Raw genomic sequence first — 15,045 nt, forward strand, 5'->3', positions numbered from 1 at the left:
TGATCTGCAGGTGATTTTTGTTGCTGGATCTTAGTGGTGTGGTGGTGCGATAGGACTGGAGTAGATTCTGGAGGGATGGGACATTTAGTGGATGGTTTACTAGTTTGTGGGTGAGTGATAGTTGATACCATTGAAGGAGGTGAGGGAGTTCAAGCCAGCCCAGTTCAGCAAGTGAGAGACAGTGGTGACTACGGTAGGATGCCCCTGTGGCGAATTTGGTGATTTTGTTGTAGCAGGTCTCTATCTTGTTTAGATCACATTGCCTTAGGTTGGTATATATTGGAGAGGCATAAAGTAGGGTGGAGATAAGGTGGGAATTTGCTATTGAAATCTTTGCTGCTTTGGTGAGAATTTGCTTATTTCTGTATAACACTCCTAGTTTTTTGTGGACTTTTTTATGGTCATGGATATGTGAATGTCAAATTTTAGTTAATTGTCTATTTCCACTCCTAGCAATTTGGTGTGTTCAGTTGTGCATGTTATTCTGTATTTGAGGATCCTCTTCCACATTCTTAAAAGTCTTTATCCTTGCATTCTAGTTATTTATATGCAAAGGTGTTAACCACAGTCTGAGTTCTAACTCTATTATTTTATTTAGCTTGCATGACTCTACCCTTGGCTGAAGATATTTAATCTAACAGTAGAGTGAGAATAAAATAGATCAGGTTTCCTTTTTAGATGCTTATATATATTTATCTAGCCAGTCTATGTTGACTTTACTGAGTACTATTTATTTCCTACACTTTGCAATATTTGTAATTTCTTGTATATATCTGTCAACTAAATTTACTGACAATGGCTGAGGTACATAGGAACATAAAATTCATCACAGGAGGCAGCTACTGACTGAAGGCTAAAATTTGTTTTAGAACCTTAGCTCCAAATAGACTGGTTTCAACCTATATACATTTCTGTAAGGTACTAGCTAAGAATTCCACCATTTATGAAATAACTAAAAAGTCATGTGATACCATCAGCTAAAAACATTTTTATGCTTTTCACAATTAAAATAAAAAAATGTTTTATAGGTAAGTCAACAATCCTACTCAATAATCATTTCTGTAACACATAATACTATATTATTTATCATAAATCTCTTAAAAATCAGGAATAAATGGAATAAATTTCATTAAAGTAGTAACCTAAAAAAACTTTTACAGTGCTACAACATTTTTTGTCAATTAGTCCAAACCATAAACCATTCTATTACTTGATTGTACAACTGTAAATGCACTTTCAGTTAGATACATTCTCATTTTATTCTGAATTCAATCCATGTAATCCAGGAAAGACAAACAGAAACAGTTTGCGTAGTTCAGAAATACTAAGGAATGCTAAATTGCTAATGGGATTTTACTGCCATCTAGTGGCTAACTACACAAATACAAAAACATTCAGCATAATCAGTCAGTGCCAGCAATAGCATTCAGATGTAAGAAATGTTTTTGTTATAAAATCTTTCCCCACTTCACTTAGAATATTATTCAGCTCAGAGGTAAATAAAGCACCAGTATCAATATACAGATGAATTAATGAATAAACTCATGCTTGACCCTAATATTACTTAAGTGTCCATGTAAAAGAAACATAAAAGGTTGTGATGTGTGGGCTCATGTCCATGTGGTCAGGTAAATTACCCATTATGAAGTACAGGTCATCAGATGTCCAATGTCTAAAGCTTTTGTAATTGCATGTAGTGATTCTTTTTAAATACTGTTTTCTGCAAAACATCAGGTGCTCAAGGAAAGCTCAATTATGTTTAGCAGAATGCTATCATAAGCTTTCATTTTTTTCTAAATAAAAACCTAGGATTCAGTCTGGGAGCTTGGAGAACATTTCTCCACAATACTGTTCACTGATAGATATTCAGTTCATACACAAAACCAGCTGAGAACACAGGCCATCAGAAGCATGTGGCTACTTCCCAGAGGGAAACAGATGTGTGGAAAAGGTGAACATTCATGGCGTGCTAGTGCCATTGACTGTACGCAACTCAGTATGCTGACCATGTCACTAGGAATGGGAGAACTACATCAGCCTAGGCACACAGGGAATGGGAGAAGTACGTCAGTCTAGACACACTGGGAATGGAAGAACTACGTCAGTCTAGACACACTGGGAATGGGAGAAGTACATCAGTCTAGACACACTGGGAATGGGAGAACTACATCAGTCTAGACACACTGGGAATGGGAGAAGTACGTCAGTCTAGATACACTAGGAATGTGAGAACTACGTCAGTCTAGACACACTGGGAATGGGAGAAGTACATCAATCTAGACACAAGCAGCTGGTACACCTAACAAGGAAACATCTTATAAGATATTGCATGGGTACATTATGACTGCACATACAGAAATCACTATACCTTGTAGTGGCTTAGTAGCATTGGCTATAGCCATTCTTCTGACAGACTGCTCTGCCATATGTAACACACTCATTTACAGGTGGATTTTCTCCATTGCCATACTATTGGCTTTGGCTACTCTCTTGACTATAGCCACAAGCCACAGTGCCAGCTGTGGTTCTCCGCAGGCAATGACAGCCATTCAATCTAGCCTCCCCAAGGTGCTTGGCATGTTGTATACCCTTTTGATGTGCTCACCTTGTCATTATCATAGTAATGGGCATGTGCAGCACATGCTCACATAAGTATACTCACCTTGTCGTTATCATAGTAATGGGCATGTGCAGCACATGCTCACATAAGTATACTCACCTTGTCGTTATCATAGTAATGGGCATGTGCAGCACATGCTCACATAAGTATACTCACCTTGTCGTTATCATAGTAATGGGCATGTGCAGCACATGCTCACATAAGTATACTCACCTTGTCGTTATCATAGTAATGGGCATGTGCAGCACATGCTCACATAAGTATACTCACCTTGTCGTTATCATAGTAATGGGCATGTGCAGCACATGCTCACATAAGTATACTCACCTTGTCATTATCATAGTAATGGGCATGTGCAGCACATGCTCACATAAGTATACTCACCTTGTCGTTATCATAGTAATGGGCATGTGCAGCACATGCTCACATAAGTATACTCACCTTGTCGTTATCATAGTAATGGGCATGTGCAGCTGCTCACATAAGTATACTCACCTTGTCATTATCATAGTAATGGGCATGTGCAGCACATGCTCACATAAGTATACTCACCTTGTCATTATCATAGTAATGGGCATGTGCAGCACATGCTCACATAAGTATACTGTTCCTCATTTATAAACACCTGCTGAGAAAGGGCCTGCAACCTCTCAAACAGAACCTGAAAACCTGTAGTACTTTGGTAGTAATAGCTCTAAAAATATATCACCATTTAAAATAGGCCAATTTTATTATTACCTACCTTATTTAAAAGGTGTCTCAACCATTGATGGTTACATACTGTATTACTTCCAAAGATTTACTGGACTGTACATGAACTTTATATTGTAATAAATCTTCTCATGGTAACCTTTATACTTCCCACATAGTCTGTTCAATCAGGTTTGGCCTATATTCTCAGTGTGAAAATCTGTGTTGTAAATCATGTGGCAATATGAATAGGTTCATAGGTAGGTACTAGGCTATTGGTCCAAGGGCCTATACAAGCCTAGCCATAACAATTCCCTGGCTATTGCTTCACACAAATATTTACTTTCCTCGACCCCTGTCTAGCAGGGCTAATGATGTGATCCTCAGGGTGAATTTCCTATCTTCTATCCAATCATCAAGGTTCCTCTTGAAGAGTGCCAATGAGGCGCTCTGCCTGACATGTATGGGCAGCTTGATTCCAGAGTGGGGGATAGTGTCAAAAGCCTTGGTGGGGTCCAAGTAGGCTGCGTGAACCACCTTACCCTCGTCCACAGCTCAGGAGACTGATTCGAAGATGTCGATCAGGTTCAGGAGGCAAGATTGGCCCTTCACAAACCCAAACTGGGTGGGGTCCAGTGTTTGAAAGTTGACAATATCTTTGTTTATAAGTTCCATGATAATACATTCCATGGCCTTGCAGATCAGGCTCATCAGGTAGTTCCCGGGATCCAAAATGGATCCCGCCTTGAGGCGTGGGATGACTGCAGCTGTGCACCACTCTGTGGGCACAAAGCCTGAGGTGAGGCTATGATTAAACATGACACATAGGTGAGGTGCCAGTTCATTTTGTAGTTCATGCAGTACACAGTCTGGGATGTCATCTGGTCCCATGGATGCTGTATTCTTGGCTTTGGAGAGTGCAGTTTTTACCTGAGTGGCCGTGATTACTGGAATTTGGCATTCTTTCATTATTAAGATGGGCCCTTTAGGGGGTGAGAGGGGGGTGAAGTTGGCACGGAATCTATCTGCCAGGATATTGGCAATATCCTTGGGATTAGTATATCTAGTGCCATTCTGCTGTAGCTCAGAACAGATCTGACTATTGCCATTTAGATTCTTAACATAGCTATAGAATATTAGCATTATTTTCATCTTGACACACTGTGACAAATATATTTCTGATCAAAAAACTTGGATGGAAAGTTTTCAACCTATAAGATCATTTTTTGGCCTTAATTATATTGACCATTTTATGGACGTTTTGTAGATCAAAGTTATTGATTTATTTATTGATGATACGGTTATGTGACGATTTTACCTGAATGACTGCTAGACAGTCTGGAAAGGGGAGGCTAATAGACTGAAAAACTTCCTAGGATATTTGAATAGCACAAATTTTGGTTTAAAGTTAACTCTGAAATTTTAAAGGTGCACTGTTCATTTTCTGAATGTTCCTATTGCTAGGTTAGTAGATGAAACCATGCATACATCTTTATGTAAGAAGCTTTGTATTTTGATGTACATCAGATGCTGATATAATTTATGTGTGATGTACCATAGTTTTCTTTGGCAGATGGCAGCAATATTTTTTGTGTGGTAATCAGGTTGCCTATTAGTGAGGTGTGGCATATGTATAGAATAATTAGTTAATGTAATAGCATTTTCTGCTATTGATAAGTTAATGGAGTTCAAAGCTGGTATAGCTAGCAACAAAAGTGGGGAAGTCATTATGTATTTTTGAATTTTAGCTACCTTAGCTTATTTTATAATCAAGTATGTTTGCCCATCTATAATGTGTTAGGAGGAAAAGTTGATGAAGCTACTAGAATGAGATAATGTGTATTTTAAAATAATAAAAATGTCCATTACTATAAGGCTGTCCTTTCATACTTACATAATAACTTAAAATTAAAGGAAAAATCATCAGTGACCACAACTTAAATAACAAACCTTTATAGGTTTATAGGTAAGTACTAGGCTAGCTACCCTTGCAGGCCATTTTAAGCCTAGTCAGTTTCCATCTTTGTACTCAAAGTAACCCATACAGTTTGGTTATACATTGGCCTTACCCATCCGATGTTTGATAATTAAATATTACCCATAATGAGAATAACTGGGATCATAACATTAATAATTTGAGGGGACTCATGCATGAGATAAATCATTTAGGAGCTGCCTGTCTCCATTAACAGTAGAGAAGGTAGTCCTGGGGTAAATTTTCTGTTAGGTCTTAGTTGTGCTTGAATATGGAAAGGAATGACCTTTGATTTATATGGTTGGGGCATCTGTTCTACAGCAGTGGTACACCTAACAAGGAAACATCTTATAAGATATTGCATGGGTACATTATGACTGCACATACTGAAATTACTACACCTTGTAGTGGCTTAGTAGCATTGGCTATAGCCATTCTTCTGACAGACTGCTCTGCCATAAGTAGCACACTCATTTACAGGTGGATTTTCTCCATTGCCATACTATTGGCTTTGGCTACTCTCTTGACTATAGCTACTAGCCACAGTGCCAGCTGTGGTTCTCTGCTGGCAATGACAGCCATACAATCCAGCCTCCCCAAGGTGCTTGGCATGTTGTATACCCTTTTGATGTGCTCACCTTGTCATTATCATAGTAATGGGCATGTGCAGCACATGCTCACATAAGTATACTCACCTTGTCATTATCATAGTAATGGGCATGTGCAGCACATGCTCACATAAGTATACTCACCTTGTCATTATCATAGTAATGGGCATGTGCAGCACATGCTCACATAAGTATACTCACCTTGTCATTATCATAGTAATGGGCATGTGCAGCACATGCTCACATAAGTATACTGTTCCTCATTTATAAACACCTGCTGAGAAAGGGCCTGCAACCTCTCAAACAGAACCTGAAAACCTGTAGTACTTTGGTAGTAATGGCTCTAAAAATATATCTCCATGTAAAATAGGCCCATTTTATTATTATCTACCTTATTTAAAATGGTAACCTTTATACTTCCTACATAGTCTATTCAATCAGGTTTTGCCTATATTCTCAGTGTGCAAATCTGTGTTGTAAATCATGTGGCAATATGAATAGGTTCATAGGTAGGTACTAGGCTATCGGCCCTAGGGCCTATACAAGCCTAGCCATAACGATTCCTTGGCTATTGCTTCCCACAAATATTTACTTTCCTGGACCCTTGTCTAGCAGGGCTACTGATGTGATCCTGGGGTGAATTTCCTATCTCCCATCCAATCATCGAGGGCCATTGAGGCACTCTGCCTGACATGTATGGGCAGCTTATTCCAGAGTATGGGGAGTCTCTGGGTCAGGAACCTATCCCTCCAACATGTTCTATTTATCGTGATGACAAGGTTAAGATCCCTGGAGCATGTGGCTCAGAGGGATTGGGATTTCTTTAAGTGTAGCATGTCCAACAACTCAGGATTTGACATGGCCTTGTATGTTAAGCAGAGATCGCGTCTGAGTAGGCAATATGTGACAGAGTATAGCTGGAGCATCTTTAAATGGTCAGCATAAGGTATCTGCTTTAGGCCTGTGATTCTTTTTGTGAGGTATTTCTGCGGCCTTTCTAGTTGTTGCAGATGTCTTGTGAGGTACATGCTAAATGGGGCATTGTATTCTATAATGGGTCTAATGAGGGATGAGTACAGAGGGACAATGACTTCCTTTTTTCTGGATGAAAAGCCCTTAGTGATGAGGTGTGCCACATAGAAGGATTTTCAAACTGTTGTGGCTATCTGGTTATCAAAGGTGAGGCCACTGTACACCTGTGTCCCTAGGTCTCTTATCACACTTTCGGTGTTTAGTGTACTGCCACCTATGTGGTAGTTCACAGGTACGTGGTTTTTCCCAAAGGGGACAACTATACATTTTTTGGCATTTAGCTTGAGCCCATCTGTTTTGGTAAGGCCCTTTTGCAGTATATCCACATCATTTGGGGATTCAGTAATGGCTCCCAGCTTGAAGTCATCTGCAAACTTTGTAAGCCAGAGTCCCTTAGTATTGGCCTGTACTTCAGAGAAGTAGATGCCAAACAAGAGTGGTCCCAGAACAGAACCCTGCGGTACACCACTTGTCACTTGTCTGGAGCTGGATTTGGAGTTGGCTACTTTTACAGTGTGTGTTCTGTCAGTAAGCCAGTTTGCAACCTATCACGTGATGTAGGGATTAATGCTCAGCTTAGTAAGTTTACCTATGATTCCAGAGTGGGGGATAGTGTCAAAAGCCTTGGCGAGGTCCACGTAGGCTGTGTGAACTACCTTACCCTCGTCCATGGCACTGGAGATTGATTCGAAGAAGTTGATCAGGTTCAGGAGGCAAGATCAGCACTTCACGAACCCAAACTGGGTGGGGTTTAGTGTTTGAAGGTTGACAATGTCTTTGTTTATAAGTTCCATGATAATACATTCCATGGCCTTGCAGATCAGGCTCGTCAGGTAGTTCCCGGGATCCAAAGTGGATCCCCCTTGTGGCGTGGGATGACTGCAGCTGTACGCCACTTTGTGGGCATGAAGCCTGAGGTGAGGCTATGATTAAACATGACACATAGGTGAGGTACTAGTTCATTTTGTATTTCATGCAGTACACAGCCTGGGATTTCATCTGGTCCCATGGATGCTGTATTCTTGGCTTTGGAGAGTGCAGTTTTTACCTGAGTGGCCGTGATTACCGGAATTTGGCATTCTTTCAGTATTGAGATGGGCCCTTTAGGGGGGTGAAGTTGGCACTGAATCTATCTGCCAGGATATTGGCAATATCCTTGGGATCAGAATAGCTAGTGCCATTCTGCTGTAGCTCAGAACAGATCTGAGTATTGCCATTTAGATTTTTAACATAGCTATAGAATATTAACATTATTTTCATCTTGACAAACTGTGACAAATATATTTCTGATCAAAAAACTTGGATGGAAAGTTTTCAGCCTATAAGATCATTTTTTTGGCCTTAATTATAGTGACCATTCTATGGACTTTTTGTAGGTTAAATTAATTAATTAATTAATTAATTAATTAATTAATTGATGATACAGTTATGTGATGATTTTATCTGAATGACTGCTAGACAGTCTGGAAAGGGGAGGCTAATAGACTGAAAAACTTCCTAGGATATTTGAATAGCACATATTTTGTTTTAAAGTTAACTCTGAAATTTTAGAGGTGCACTGTTCATTTTCTGGATGTTCCTATTGCTAGGTTAGTAGATGAAACTATGCATCCATCTTTATGTAAGAAGCTTTGTATTTTGATGTACATCAGATGCTGATATAATTTATGTATGATGTACCATAGTTTTCTTTGGCATGTGGCAGTAATAATTTTTGTGTGGTAATCAGATTGCCTATTAGTCAGGTGTGGTATATGTATAGAATAATTAGTTAATGTAATAGCATTTTCTGCTATTGATAAGTTAATGGAGTTCAAAGCTGGTATAGCTAGCAACAAAAGTGGGAAGTCATTATGTATTTTTGAATTTTAGCTACCTTAGCTTATTTTATAATCAAGTATGTTTGCCCATCTATAATGTGTTAGGAGGAAAAGTTGATGAAGTTACTAGAATGAGATAATGTGTATTTTAAAATAATAAAAATGTCCATTACTATAAGGCTGTCCTTTCATACTTACATAATAACTTAAAGGAAAAATCATCAGTGACCACAACTTAAATAACAAACCTTTATAGGTTTATAGGTAAGTACTAGGCTAGCTACCCTTGCAGGCCATTTTAAGCCTAGTCAGTTTCCATCTTTGTACTCAAAGTAACCCATACAGTTTGGTTATACATTGGCCTTACCCATCCGATGTTTGATAATTAAATATTACCCATAATGAGAATAACTGGGATCATAACATTAATAATTTGAGGGGACTCATGCATGAGATAAATCATTTAGGAGCTGCCTGTCTCCATTAACAGTAGAGAAGGTAGTCCTGGGGTAAATTTTCTGTTAGGTCTTAGTTGTGCTTGAATATGGAAAGGAATGAACTTTGTTTTATGTGGATGGAGAGTCTGTTCCATAGCAGCGGTATCCTCTGCAAGATATACCTGTCCCTCCATCCCCATCTGATGATGTTGCAGAAGGGATTTAGATCCCTAGACTGAATATTTCTGATGCCATCTGACTTGCCGATGTGTAGTAAATGCATCAATAATGGGTTAGACTAAGATTTGTATTCCAGACCCAGTATAGTATCAGGGCTTTGAGTTGGCCCATGTAGGACCTGTGGTTTTGTCCTTGTATCCTTTCAGTAAAGTATCTCTGTGGGGATTCCAATTGTTTCATGTGTCTGGACAGATACATGTACAAGGGGCATTATATTTGATAACTGGCCTAATGAGAACTGAATAAAGGGGGACAAAAGACATCCCTAGATCTAGTGCCAGTTGTGTTTCTCTACTGGCAATCCTTTTGTTTATAAGCTATGCAATATAGAATGATTTTCTTACAACAATGGATACATATTGGTCAAAAGTTAGGTCACTGTCCACATAAGTTCCCAAATCCAGAACAACTGAATTAACTCTTAGGGGTGTATTATCAATGTGGTAGTTCTGTGGAGTAGATGCCTTTCTATAGGATACAATAATGCATTTTTTGGCATTTAGTTTCATTTCATGATTTTGCCATGAATTATTTATTTGGAGCAAACCTTCCTGCAGGATGGCTATGTCATTTGTTAATTCAATGACTGCTCCTAGCTTGCAGGCATCTGCAAACTTAGTCAGCCAGAGCCCTTTGGTATTGACTTTTACTTCACTATTGAATACAGTTAAGTTATGTGAGTGCCTTTATTCTCATGATGACCTCCTTAAACCATTCTAAAAGAAAAACAAATCTCACCAGCATTTTTAGCAGGTATTGCCATTCATTGCATAAGTAACTAACATACAAAAGCAGAGTTTCTTCCAGCAATTTGCATTTATTAACCAAGACCAATGAACTGAGTACTTAGTCTGGAATCCAGAACAGCACCGATGAGCTTTCATTATTTTGAATTCAAATAAAAAAAGTCATTCTAATTCAATTGCATCGTGTGAGTTAGGTTTCCCTCAGAAAAGAAACCTTTGCTACAAGTCTTACGTTTCAACCTTTGTTTAGTAATATTTCAAGAGAAGTTTGGGTTTAGTAGCAAACATGTCTAGCAGAAGTCCTGTTTTCATAGGTAGAACATTTGACTGTAGAATTTGCTAGGATGGTAACTGTCTTTTGTCTTTTCCTGGTAAGGGGTCGCCACAGCGGAACTCCGGTCTGCTAATGATTGGCAGTGAATTTTTACAGTGTCGAGTTGCCAGCCCGGCACTCAACCTTCAAAGAAGACACACTCACACACGCTCGCACCTACCTCCATGTCTTTAAATTCACTCAACCACGGGGAGGACATGCAGACTCTGCACAGAAAGTGCCGCAGCTGAGAAATGAACCAGAGAACCTCTTGCTGTGAGGTGACAACACTAACCGCTGCACCACCGCAGCCTATAGAATGTGCTAGGACAGTTGTTGTTTGTCTTTCGGCTTTTCCCGGTAAGGGGTCGCCACAGCAGAACTCCGGTCCGCTAATGATTGGCAGCACATTTTTTTACGAAACACCAAGGTGCCAGCTCAATGCCCAACCTTCAACAAAGGCACGCCCATTTACGCACGCATGTCTTTCGAATGCTACCCAACTGCGGGGAGGACATGCAGACTCCACACAGAAGGCACTCCCAAGCTCAGCCAAGAATCGAACGGGAGAACCTCTTGCTGTGAGGTAACAATGCTACTGCTGTACCACCAAACTGCTATGCATGCTATAGATACAATTGCTTGGCTAATGTATGAGATGCACAACAGAACACTACAGGTAACTTCCTGAAGTAGTCAGCATAGTTAATAGCACGTTGTAATCTGTCCACTTAGGGATTTGATAGATGTTGGTTAATACTTAGTGCAAGAAGAGGTGCTATACACATTAGTGCATTAAACAAATACAGACAATCTGTTAGCTTAATATGCAGTGCATTAAGGCACAGGTACAAATTAAATCACTGTCCATTCTTTAACATTCATGATAGGAACCCATCACTATCAGACTATAGAACGACTACCACAGCTTCCTGCATAATGTCCTATCTATGGCTTGCAATTAAGGAATGAAACTGTCACCAACGCCTTTATTTAACAGTAAGAGTAGATGTACGTATCTATCCTGATTGTTATTAAACCTTCACAACAGCAATGCCTTTGATGAATGGGTTGGGGGAAGGTGTACCAATGTGGGTAAGGAATGTCTTGCAGCAAGAAAAATGAAAACAAAATCACTGTAGCCATTTTCTTTTTCATAAACTGTGTCCCATCCTTTTTATCAAGTAGATAATATCATATGCTGCTTTCCTGTATTCATTTTAAAATTCTGTATGTTGTTTCACACTGATCCAAAATATAAAAGCAATGTGTACAACCCGGTTCTGGTAAATTCTTATTATTTTCATTCTTTGTTCAAAATATCACACATTGCTCTCACATGATCATTTAAAAACGTTACGTTCCCATGATCAGCTGCTTTGCTACTTAAACACTACTCTCTGATATTGGATAATGTGAAATAATGCACAGATCCTAGCAATAAGAATATCTCACTTTATTTAAATAATTTTAAGTATGATTTGGTAAAGTGTTTACTTTGCATGGTTGAATGCTGTACTCATTTAACCGCACAAAGTAAAGCTTCTAGAATATGTGTTAGAACAATAGCTTGTTGTCCTGAGGCTGTATTCTTTGTACCTTACATAGAAAAACTTGCCATGAAGACTTTTTAATTCAGCTTTGAACAGAACACCTTGACATAACCAGGTTGAATTACTTTGACATTTTATTATGGGCAAGGCTGATTTGTTTATCCTACTCAAAGAACAGCTATGCTTTCCTGTTCTTAATCCTAACAGACAGAAATACAAGAAATGGAGAAATATAGGCAAGAGAGAGATTTCAGTTTTACATGATTACAAATATAACTTGTTATGGGTTTCTTTGTGCAGTTCATACTTATCTTCCATGCAAACAATCTGTGTCTTCTGTTTGTTAGCAAGAACAAAATGTCATATTTTGCTTCCCTGTGATCATGTTCAAATGCTCTGTGTTGCCTCTGTATGATTGCAAAGTGCAAATAAAATGTCTTAGCTTGGCTGTTTTATTAGGCAGTAAAATGCTTTGTGTTGCTTAAAATGAGTAGTTTAAAATGCTGCTTCCCCAATCAGTTGCATTACATTTTAATAGGCATTATTCCTACAGTCTAGATAGTCAGAAATATTGGTCAAATGCGGTGGAATATGTTATTTAAATTACATGATTATAAATATTCAGCACATTGTCTGCTTTGTGCTGTTAATTGCTGTATTCATTCAACCACATAGACCAAAACATCTGAAGGATGTAAGGTTGTATTACTTTAACAATGTGCAGAACACTTTAGCATCTGGACACCGTAATACTTTTGCAAAGCAGATAACATTGTAAAATGTAGTGTCTGAATTAATTCAGCTGGGGAACTGATTATCTTAGTACATGGATGCTGCATTGTTTCTACCATACCCAAATTACCTTAGCACATGCAGCCTGTATCATATCTGTACACAGAATAGCTTATTATCCACAAGTGGTATTAAATCTACCATGAACTAAACAGCTTGTCATCTGGAAAATGCACTAATTCAACTGTGTGCATAACACCTTAAAATCTGAATGCTGTATTAGTTCTTCTGCTTAGAGAATAGCTTTGCAAGTGGAGGATGTATTAATTGAGTCCTGCATTGCTTCCACACAATCATACAGTGCAGATCGTAATGTTTCAGCTCGACTAAGCCAACATCAGGTTCTTGCCGTTTTCTATTTTCTTCAATCACTGCAGCTGGCCATCCTGCTTGCTGGGTCTACCAGACTAAACGTAGTCTTCCCTAGGCTAAATCCCACCCACATCTGGGGCTGTTGAGGAGTGTGAGGATGCTGGTGCGGTATCATCCTGCTGCCAGGAAGCGTGCCTTAACCCCATTATACTGAGGCCGCCTTTCAGTTCCACAATGGCTACCTTCATGAGGTGCATTTGCAGTTCTGAACATGCACAACCTCCTGACCAAATGGTTAAGCACTTGCAGCTTGGAGTTCACCCCTCTTAATGCTGCTATTGCAGTGAGCTAAGGCAGCCTCCACCTTGAATGGCAAGCCATCAGCGACTTACTCCCATTTCTGCCCTAGGCAGCCCCTTCCCCACTTCTGCTGCTAGTTAAACACGTGTTTCTGGGAATCAGTATGGACTGCTTAACTCTCTATACCATGGGACTGCTAGGGTCTTGTCTGTGTTATCATCAGCAAGATATCATATGCTAATTTCCTTTGATCATTTTAAAATGATCAGTCACTTTGCTATTTACCAAGCACTGCTGTTCAGTACTTTTTTGTAAGAAATAATGGTCAGATATAAGCTAGAAGGATATTTCAGTTTATTTTACATAATAGCAATATAATTTAGTCCAGTGTTTTCTTTAAAAGACTGAATGCTGAAATCATTCAATCATGCAAAATACAACGCTTGCAAGCTGTACTGATCTGAACCATACATGGTACATCTCAGAATCTGTAATCTGTATTAATTCTAATATGAATATAACAGCTTAGCATGTTGAGGCTGTATTAATTCAGCCGCCCACAGAACAACTTTGCAAATGTAATCTGTATTATTCCTACCATGCATATAACAGCATAGCATCTATGGGCTGTATTAATTCAGCTATCCACAGAACAGCTTAGCATTTGGTATTTATTCTACTGAGCTAGCATGATTGTGAAAAAATGTCCACTGTGTCTTATTATTGCTTCTCATACCACTTCCTACTTCAACTACTTTTGTTGTATTAATTCATTACACCCCAGTTCAGTACTATCACAGCTCTACAAGCTAACATTCAGCTTTGACAAATGCTTGTTTCCAGTCAGATACACCTCTGTATTTATATATATATATATATGATTTTATTCCTATGTATAGACAATAGACTATCTCATAAAAAATGCAGCATCAGGGTTATAACCCTACTTGTTCTGTTATGGAGACAGCCTTTTTAAAATAGTTTCTGCTATTTCAGACTTTTTTCCTGCTAAAATCAGGAATGTTCCAACTCTTAGTGGATTTAGGGATACCTTATTTTCACATCTAACACAAATTTTCTCTTGTAAATGCAACATTGAGAGTGGCTAAATTATTCTTTCATTACTAAGGTATAATATGTGAAAATGGACTGCTCATTGTTTACCTTCTGTGTTAAAATGCCCTGTTTTTCATTGGTTATTTACTAATGCACAGCTTTTCATTCTGTTTGCCCTGAAAGTCCATATGTAAGAATGCAGATGTGCTGCACATATTTACTGTAAAGAGTTTCTATGTGTAATGTACACTGTTTAAACTTGGACGGCCTGAGGTCTGGGTTATGATTGAGAAGGGTCCTTCTGACCACCCCATTTACATACTTAAAAAAACAAACAACCAAACACACTTGACTTTCTGAAATATAACCACATAAACCACTATAATGGATTATACAGTTATGATGGTTCATAAATAGTATCTTATTACCATGGGCAAAAGCTGGCAAATATGTAAAATATTTTAGTCTATCTGTACTTTTTCTGACTGGAATGTGCATTGCTTTTATAATGTATTTTGCAATGTTTCTCAGCAAGTGAACTTTAAGAATCA

General features: G+C 38.7%; 1 protein-coding gene across 1 annotated transcript in view; it reads right to left on the bottom strand.

Moving 5' to 3' along the window:
- Positions 1-15,045, bottom strand: part of VWF (von Willebrand factor) — a 749,192-nt gene that overhangs the window by 213,613 nt on the left and 520,534 nt on the right. The gene's annotated exons all lie outside the window — the stretch shown is intronic.

This window comes from Protopterus annectens, chromosome 11.part0 (assembly GCF_019279795.1).
Source record: "Protopterus annectens isolate FY-2018-M chromosome 11.part0, PAN1.0, whole genome shotgun sequence".
Classification (NCBI taxonomy): Eukaryota; Metazoa; Chordata; order Ceratodontiformes; family Protopteridae; genus Protopterus; species Protopterus annectens.